The following is a 9,155-nucleotide window of genomic DNA, read 5'->3' as shown; positions in this document are numbered from 1 at the left end:
GGGGTAGTGCAATTACTATTCAGGCTGGGGGCTGAAGATAGTCTCCTGGCCCTTCTTCTAATGTAAGGTTATTGTAATTGATATGAAGGTAATTGATAATGTGTTACGGTGAATAATGTCTTCAATTTTCTGCTAAATCCCATTTTTGTAGCCATCTGGGCTCCTCCAACTGCCCCCCTGGGACGCAGAGTAATAGATAGTAATTATTCTCAAGTCATTTACTTTTTCAAAGTGTTTAGTGCTTATCTGTTTTACAATTAAAATGGAAACGACCCTGATTCACTTCCTTTCTTTTTTATTTAAATAGCATTCACACACACACACACACACACACACACACTCCTACACGCCCTGGAGCCTGGAGGGTGTGTGCATATTATTGTGTGAGTGCATGTGTGCATATAATTGTCACACAGAAACACACACGGCAGAGGTATGTGCTTCTTCATGCACCTTTACTCTGAGGCACTGTGAAAGCACAATCACAAGAAATACAAACTGTATTCCTTTCTGCCCCCTCCTTGTCCCCATGGTGACGCGGAGTGAATGCCTCAAAACACCCCACAGAAACACCCCCAGGGAGAGATGCATCCAACACACAACAATGCACATCTCAACACACCCAGAAACTACACAAACACTACACATTTATCTGACCTTATCTGGGAACAAGATATTTCCACAGGATCAACCAGTGAACAAGAAATCAACTGTAAGTACATCAAAGTGATAGCATTTTACCCCAATACTGGGAATCTGTATGAAGTTTTAACAACACAGACACAGTTACACCTAGAAGAATACAGCTAATCATAGAAATGCAGAGACCCATATTAATGTACAGTAGATTCCAGAATATACATGTAAATAAGGTTATGTAAGCTATTAAGAACACCACCAATGAAAGCTCTGCTTTCCACAGCAGATAAACCTATTTCAGCGTATGATCCAAACCTCCCCAGTGAGTTCTGCCCCTTTGAGTTCTGCCTCAGCTTGTGGTGCACCAGGTGAGACACAAACGAGCAAATCCGTGATGTTCACAGGGCTATATTTCAGGATTTTTGCAACAGTTGTAGCCTAAGCCTTGGTAACTGAAACATCTGCAGCTACAAACTACCTCAGTGAGAGTCTAACAAGGAGGGCTAATAGGAAAATGGTCCAGGAGCTTTCCTGAGGCCAATCTTTGGGTGAGAAAATCCAACTCATCTGAAGCATGCAGAAATAAACCCAGGGGAAACGCTGCTGCTTGTGTGATGGTTTGAGAAGGAACCTGAACCAGTGACTGTGTCAGACCCAGGCAAGTGCGTGGCCCGTAGGGCTTCAGAATGAGACTCTTCAACTAATCTCTGCCAGCCTCTCCCATCGCTGTCTCTGTCCCCAGCCTACAGGCCACTCTCACTGCAGCAAAAATTACCTCACTGCTGTCTTAAAGTTTCTGCCTTTGCCCCAGAGTCCTAAAAGGACATGTTCAGGCAGGTACAGACCGGCATTGAAGCAGAAGCTGAGGGAAATGAAGATGGTGAGGATCTTGGGACAAGCCTCCATAGAATTTTACAGGCTCCAGGTTGCAAACACTCATCCAGAACTCAAATATCAAGCCTTTTAAAGGTGATTGACCATGTCCAGGCATGATTCAGAACAAATGAGGTGTTGGCCTCTGAAAGAGACTAGACTTCTGTATCTCAATAGAGATTCAAAATTTAGGCAACTGTTTGGGGAAAACCTTTATGGTACTGAATTTGGATTATAAACCAGATCTTCTCAGACCAGTCACACCCCCATAACCTTGGAAGGCAAATCCTCCTGGGAGACAGGACAGGAGGAACCAGGTACTCCATCCCATTCTTTTGCTCCCCAGAAGAGTTGCCAACAGAGGCTGATACTTTCCCACAGCAAAACAGAGGGCAGACACTGCCCTCCAGGATGGTATCTTACATATTATTCCCTCTCCAAAAGCCAGGATACCAAGCCATTGCCAAATTCAGCAGATGGATGAGTCAACCATGTGTAATTAATTTAATTCTGTATATATATTTTTTTTTTCCTGCATCTCAACAATCAGACGACAGCTTTCACAACCAGCCCTGCAACCCATATCACCACCATCCCAGCAGAAATGCAGCCAAGGCTTTCTTCCATTCTCCCAGTAAGTGGCTGGAACACTGCTGTCCTTCATAGTCAAGGTGAGGGTGGCCCAGGGCTTTGAGCAGAAAGATCCTGTTGTTCTTTTGTTCAAGTTTATAACTGTTTGGGGCTGTGTAGGGCTTTTTCCCCCCTTTTCCATCTCTTTCTGTTTCCTTTTTAATTCTTTTTAATGACTTTCCCGATGCAATCGGCAGAGGACCACGCAGAGACTGCTTACCCCTGCTGAGAAGGAAACAAGAGTGAGGGAAAAGGGCACCAAGGGAACTGTTCACATCCTCTATTCATCTCTGCCAGCCTCTTTTCCCTGGTGACTAGCCCCACACAGCCCAGCTGTGTGGAGTTAGCATGGAACAAAGCAGAACCTGAATGAGGAAAATCTCATCCAGCACCACAGAATTTGGCTGTGCCAGCCACGTGAAAGAAATCCAGGGTATCTGACCCATGACTGTGGCCAATATGGTCCTACCACAAGGGCAGCAATGTGGGCTGAGGAGAGGAAAAATGCATTGTGGTTCCATGCGTCCAGCAGAAGTCCCCCAGGAAGGGAGAGTGGCTGGAGCCCAGTGCTCAGCCATCAGGGAACACACATGAGAGCTGCAGCTTGGGAAACCTGCTGCTGGGAAGCCAATGAGCATAAAAGAAGCAAGTTTAGGACTCCTACAGTACTCACAAACTCTCTAGTCCAGGCACTCCCAAGCAATGCCATCCTTTGTTCCAGCAGCTCCCCCAGCTCCAGCCTGGGAATGAGCTCGGTAGGAGCCAGATGGTGTTTCCTCCATCTGCTCCTGGCACTTGGCTGCACGTACATCAGGGAGCAGGGTGACTAGCTGGGCAGCCAGGATTGCAAGGTGGAAGCACTTTCCAAGGAAGTAAACTTTGCTCAAGCTGGTTGCTTTAGGTGAGGACCTTCTCCTACAGGTTGCATCCCAGCCTGCAGGGAGTGCCTCGCCTCGGCACAGAGCCTCTGGGCTGCGCTGCGCCTGGGATGGCTCTGGAAAAGCAGCTGCTGCCATAGCAGCCTCCCTGGATTGCCAGGCTGCTGCTAACAAGCCCTGCCCTTTCCAGGGCTGCAGGGACAGGGGGACAGCTCTGAGTTGGCCTGGGCTGGAACACCAGGATCTGGTGGCTGGTGAAAGCATCATGTGTTTACTGTACTACCTCTCTGTGAGGGACACTTGTCCCAAAGCATCCCTCCTCTAGGAGGTGCAGGTTTAATCCTTAGATTTTCCAGCACCAAAGAGGAGCTATGATCTCTGTTGCACAGTATAACTGTTGTTTGATAATCAATTACCTTCCACTCATGAAATTTCAAATCATTTTGCATCCAATAGCTTGCTGCACTGCTTTCTCTTGGGGGAATATGTAGCATATGCTATATATTTTCATTGATTCTGGAAGTTTTCCATGGGGAAAAAGGAAAAACCTCAAAGTACAAATTCCTTTGAAGTTCCTACTGCCCTGCCAGCTTTCAGGCAGATGAAATGGATGGAAAGAAATGTATAAATGTAGGCTGGGAAAAGTGATGCAATGACCCAGGTACATCCCTGTTGAGACAGACACACCCAGCCCATCCGTGTCTGAGGTACATTCTGCAGCACCTCCAGCCAAGATCCCAGCAGCTGAACGCTGATCTCTGCTGGTGCTTCTATGCTCCATGAGCTAGCAAAGACTTTTACTACATCATCTCCCTCCATTCCAGCAATTTTTGTGTCTTTCTGTTTGTTAGCAGGTGGGCACAGAAAATGGCTGTTTACCTGCTTCTTGATATCGTTTGTCTGTACAGCGAGAAACATTTTTGCATTTTTGCACCCACAGTCCTCTCTACTTTCACATAAACCAGTTCCTTAACCTTTCCTCACAGGCCATGGTTTCCAGCTCTATGGCAGCCTTCAGCACCACACAAGACTCCCCTGCAGTAGGCCAGAGAGCTGCTGGGACCTCTCGTGTCTCAGCAGGAACCCTGGCACTGATAAAAAGCAGACCCAAACATTTCCTTACTGCAGGGGTGTGACATCCACTCAGTTTGAGATCTGCCCTCCCCCTAGGCATTGCACTCCATTATTTAGCCACACTGAGCCTTTGCATCTACTGATTATTACTCACCTAAATTTAGTTTATTTCTCCAGAATACCAACTTAAATGTTTTGAGTAACAACCTTGATCTCCAAAGGACTGGCAACCTTCTTCCAGTTTGCTACCTCTCTGGTTGTTTTTCATTTTATTGTCAAAATCTCTAAAATATTGATCAGAAGCAGTTTCAGGCCAATTCCCTGCAAAAACTCCTCCCTTTCCAAGCAATAACTGTATCATAGTTTAGAGCCATGTTGTGTCCAGACAGCAGGAACCAGCACAAGTGGGAACACCCCTTTTGCTGGGAGCTGACACAACCACACCCCAAATTCAAAGGAGGCATTATAAGGGGAGCAGGCAATGGAAATCAGCTCTGGAAAATCAGAATATAAATTCAGTCAAGAATGACTGATAGCTGGAAACTGGTCTTAAGCTCAAGCTGGGGTAAAAATCTAGGGAAATCCCAGGGCTATACTTCCAGATGAAACACTTGTTGATAGCCATTCTCTTTCTGACCTAATGGACTGGAAGAGAGGAACAGGGAATCTGAAACCCTCAGCAGATTGCTTCCAGGTCTTGCTTTTCTCTTGCAATACACAGTATGTGTGGATGCCAAGCAGCAGCAGGGGAGAATCAGGGTGGTTAGATTATGTGCTTTCCTTCTGCTCTGCCATCCTACAGCAACCCATCCTGGTGAAAGAAACCAAGAAGGAAAAATCTGAGGTTGACAAAAGAAGACAAAATAGAAATGGGATATAGCAAAAGCTATATTTCTTGAAATAGTCTTGAATAGAAGTGTTCTTAACACCTGAAAAAGACATTGGCTTTATCAGAAGCTCTCTTCACAATATCTTAATTGATAAATCACATTTTTCATTTTTAAAAGTATTGGAAATTTCAGAGGAATCCTCCATAAAAGCAATTCAGGAACTGCCAGATGTACAGCAAGGAAGTAGCTTGAAAAAAATTCAAGTGTAGAAGCCTCTCTGCAAAGATAGTTACACAACTGGGTTGAAATAGCAGCAGCACAACAAAACGTAGAAGAGTTTTTACAGCAAGTGACTATTTTCTGCTTACTGCAATATATCTATCAGTCAGTCTTTTCCTTGATATGTGATGCAATCTCCTTTCTCCTGCAGGAGTTTCAGAGTTGCAGATAGACAGACTGTTCTAGGTGCAGAGCCAAAACAATTACATCCAGGTGGACACTGCACAGCCTCAGAGCTGCACAACCCCATGGGCCTGTCCAAAGGGAGCAGAGACAATGGCAGTGCAAATTTCCTGTGAACAAAGCAGCAGGAGATCTGGCAGATACTGGGGCAGTGACATGCTGGCTGTTAGCCAGAGTGTCCTTGAGCCTGGCAGCTCTGGTCTGTGCAGCACAGCAGTGACCACTCACACCCACAGAAGTGCTGAGGCCTTTGAGCCAGGACAAGGCTCTTAGCATAATTGGTGCTCTCAATGCCCACAGGCAGAAAGTAACACCAAAACTTGAGTGCTCTTAGCACTGCACCATGGAACAGGCCAACCAGGACTGCTGCAGACTGCTGCACAGCAACCTGCCACTTCCAGGCACTCCAGACCCATCTTTGCTGTCCTTTCCACTGGAAATTCCTCTAGTGAGTAACTTCTGATTTCAGCAGGTCACAGACCACGAGGCAGAACCAAGGTTAAGCTGAGAAGTCAGTGCATACCTTGGCATCTGGATTAACAAGACCCATAGTGGATACAAGAGTGGCTGATCCACTAAAAGACACTTGTCCAACATTACATAGTCAGGCTGAAGGTCCATGGACAAGCTTAAATAAGCCTTGGGTCCATGGGTGGAGGTTGCAGGAGAGACTGCTCAGGCTGGTTAAGGCCTATAAATGTACAAAAAATGTTACCAAGGGTAGATACCTTTGCTGAACTTGACCAGGAATTCAGGTGAAACTCAAAAAGGACCAAGAAACCTGAGATTATTTCTTTGCTTTCTAATGTCAAGAGCTGGACCAACAGATATCCATCTTGGAAAATATAGGGAACTTTCAGAAGCTGTGAAGTAATCACAAAAAAAGTGGCAGTCTCCAAGATGCCTAAGTTTTGGGCACAGTCCCATCCTTTTTCCTGTTCTTTGGTTTCCACAGCCTAGCAAATAGGCTGCTAAAACTGACTTTAGGGGATGCTGTTGGAGTTACAGTTCCCCAGTACTGCTTCAGAGAGAAATGAATGGTAACCCCATGTGCCAAACCAGACCCATAATGGCCTGGGAGGGATGCGATGCCACCTGCTCCGTTCTGGTGGGAGGACTGAGACATAAGGAAAGCTGAGACAAACTGCAGCAGTGAATTTGTGCTCCTGCCATGTCTCATTCCATCCAGGGCATCCCCCTTCCATGTTCCCTGAGAGACGGGTTGTCCACTGAAGCACCTTCACAATGAAGGGATGGCAGCATGAACACAAACCGGGTCTCTCTTGTCGCTTGTTAAGACCAATACATTCCTCAGAGTTACGTCCAGCTCTGGAGCAATATTCAGAATCCCCCTTTGCCAGTATGATTCCAACTCTCTCCCTCAGGCGCCTAATGAAGCCCATATTGATCTTGGGATGCAGCTGAAGGCCACACCTTCAGCCCAGCCCCACTGGATGGAGCAGGGCAGCCGCGGCCCAGAGTCAGGGCGCTGAGGTCAGCCGAGGTGAGGCAGGAGCAGAGGCAGAGCGGGGCCCTCCCCTGCCGAGGCCTGCACAAGTCTCTGCTGTCCCCCTGGCAGGGCAGCACCCAGAGCTCAAGGTCTCAATCCCTTTTCCCTGACCTGCCTGCTCCTGCACAGCCTCGGGGCCCCGCTCACCCCAGCCTGCCCGCGGCGGGCAGCGCAGGCCGGGATGGGTCCGGCCGTGCCCCGCGGTGCCGCTGCTCCGGCCTGCCCAGCCGCCATCGCCCGGGCGGGGGCTGAGGCGGGTCCCCCGAAGATGACTTCAGATGCATTCCAGCGAGCCTGGCAACCTCCCGCACACACAAATAAAAGGAAATGAGAAACTTGGCAACAAAGAAACTGGCAGGGAAGCCACAGAGGCACACAGGAACGGGAAAAGAGATTAAACACAGGCTCAAGAGCCCCAGCGTGTTGAGCCTTCCTCTCTAAAGCCTCCCTTTAACTTTGATGGGGGGGCACAGGAGTCTTCTTTTCACTTGAAAGGGCAAGAGGAGGGGCTGGATAAAAGGGGTCCAGCATTATCCGGAATTGAGAGCACAAGAACGCGCTACAAAGCTTAGAAAAAGAAAAGTGCAGGCACACAGCTTCCCTGTATACTTTCCTTGGTGGAAATCAGGAGCTGAGATCTGAATCTGGCCAGAGGAGAGATCAAAGTGGAGACGTTACAGGAGGAAGTTTAATAATGCAAAGTAGTTTGCTGAATGCTCTTCCCAAGTTCTTGCCTTTTTTTCCTTTTTTTTCAACAATACAATAACATGTATTTGAGGGCCTCCAATTTATAATGGCAGACACTGACTTATATTAACACTACCTGCCATCTAAGAGTCCATCCCAATAAATTAGACCACATAACTGTGTTTCTTTGTGTTAGGATAACTCATAAACCTGCTGTAGTGCTTAGATTTTTGTCTGGCAGTGGAACCATTTAAATCAATCCACTGCAATACTGAGACAGAATTCACCTGCAGGTTGTAGTCCAGAGTCTACAGTGTACTTTGACATCTGCCTTAAGACCAAGGGAAAAGCCCCTGCTTTGTATTTCATGAGCTGTGTGGTTTCCTGTATGGAGTATATATGTTGTGGAGCTGACTGATCACAGATGTAACATCTACCTTGCTCTTCATGTATCATTAAACTTCAGGCACTTAGCTGGATCTGGAGGGGGGAAGAAGACAACCTTTGCTATCAAACAGATAGAACCTTTCTGAAAGTAAATGGGAAACACTCACAAAAGCCCCACACAACCCCTTTCCTCTGGATGAGAAAGGACACACACTCTCTATAAGTCACAGCAGTGCAGGACAACAGGCAAAATATTTGTGTCAGGCCTGAGAAGAGCCCAAAGCAGTTGTTCCTCCAGAGCTAACATCTGATTCCTTGGACGAGCTAGTTTCCTCTTCTGGAAAACACTGGGATGTCTAAGTATTGTTAGTAGAGAATCAGCTCATTCATTCCAGACACACACACATCATGCACTTGGAAGATGGTCTTTTCTCTTATTCCTTATACAATCATAGCTGGTAGAAACAAATCACGGGAATCTATGGGACTCAGAGGCCCTGTCCCACCTCTGAATGACCTGGCTGCATAGACTACCCTGACCTGTGTCCCAGGACTCCAGCAGCTACTTTGGAGGCTCTTCTCCCAAGCAGACACCGTCTCCCACTGATGCACAGTGGTCTCAGTTCACCAGCAGTCCAGCACCACAGGTACCTGACATCCCAGGCACTTAGTAGGTGGGCTGGGACCAGCAGTGAGAGAAAATGGATTAGGATTGAGGCAGTAAGCTCCACTGGGACTTGAATACTGGATATCTTCTCCACTGTCTGGATCTGTGAATCAGAACCAGTGCCAAGGAAGTGGGATGCCAGTGCACTGGGAAAAGTCCCATCTGGTATACTTGCCTGGTGATAAAGTTGTGGCTGCAAAGTTTAAAGTGCCTGGCCGTTATGCACAGAGGAATGGAAGGCTGGTCAGATATTCATGTGTCCTCTCCTAAAGGTGGATAGCCTCCCCATCACAATTGGTTCAGACAACACGTCAGAGGTGCCATTCTTTCCAAGGTGTTTCAGGTCTATGTCCAAGCTTCTTCTGCTGAAAAGAAGGGAAAATGAAGCACAGAAAAGCAAATTTTTCAATGGGATCTGCAGCATTCAATATCAGAAATTTTCCTTCATAAGTTCATTCACAAAAAGTCAAGAAGTCCTGGTTCTTTTAGATCCCTAAACTCTGAACAGACAGAGGAAT

The 9,155-nt window shown here is 47.0% G+C and overlaps 2 long non-coding RNA genes across 2 annotated transcripts in view; one reads left to right on the top strand and one right to left on the bottom strand.

The window, feature by feature from the left end:
• Positions 1-556: 556 nt before the first annotated feature.
• Positions 557-2,144, top strand: LOC135305864 (uncharacterized). Its single transcript, XR_010366853.1, has 3 exons — positions 557-712; positions 923-1,007; positions 2,063-2,144. It is a non-coding gene; the product is annotated as an uncharacterized LOC135305864 (long non-coding RNA).
• Positions 2,145-8,721: 6,577 nt separating this feature from the next.
• LOC135306516 (uncharacterized) overlaps positions 8,722-9,155 on the bottom strand; it is a 66,070-nt gene continuing 65,636 nt past the window's right edge. The window contains exon 5 of the long non-coding RNA XR_010367311.1: positions 8,722-9,002. This is a non-coding gene — a long non-coding RNA (uncharacterized LOC135306516). The remainder of the gene's footprint in view (positions 9,003-9,155) is intronic.

Source organism: Passer domesticus, chromosome 8, assembly GCF_036417665.1.
Source record: "Passer domesticus isolate bPasDom1 chromosome 8, bPasDom1.hap1, whole genome shotgun sequence".
In the NCBI taxonomy this organism is placed as follows: domain Eukaryota; kingdom Metazoa; phylum Chordata; class Aves; order Passeriformes; family Passeridae; genus Passer; species Passer domesticus.
Note: the sequence above shows the minus strand (reverse complement) of the source record. Positions and strands in the feature narration are given on the sequence as shown.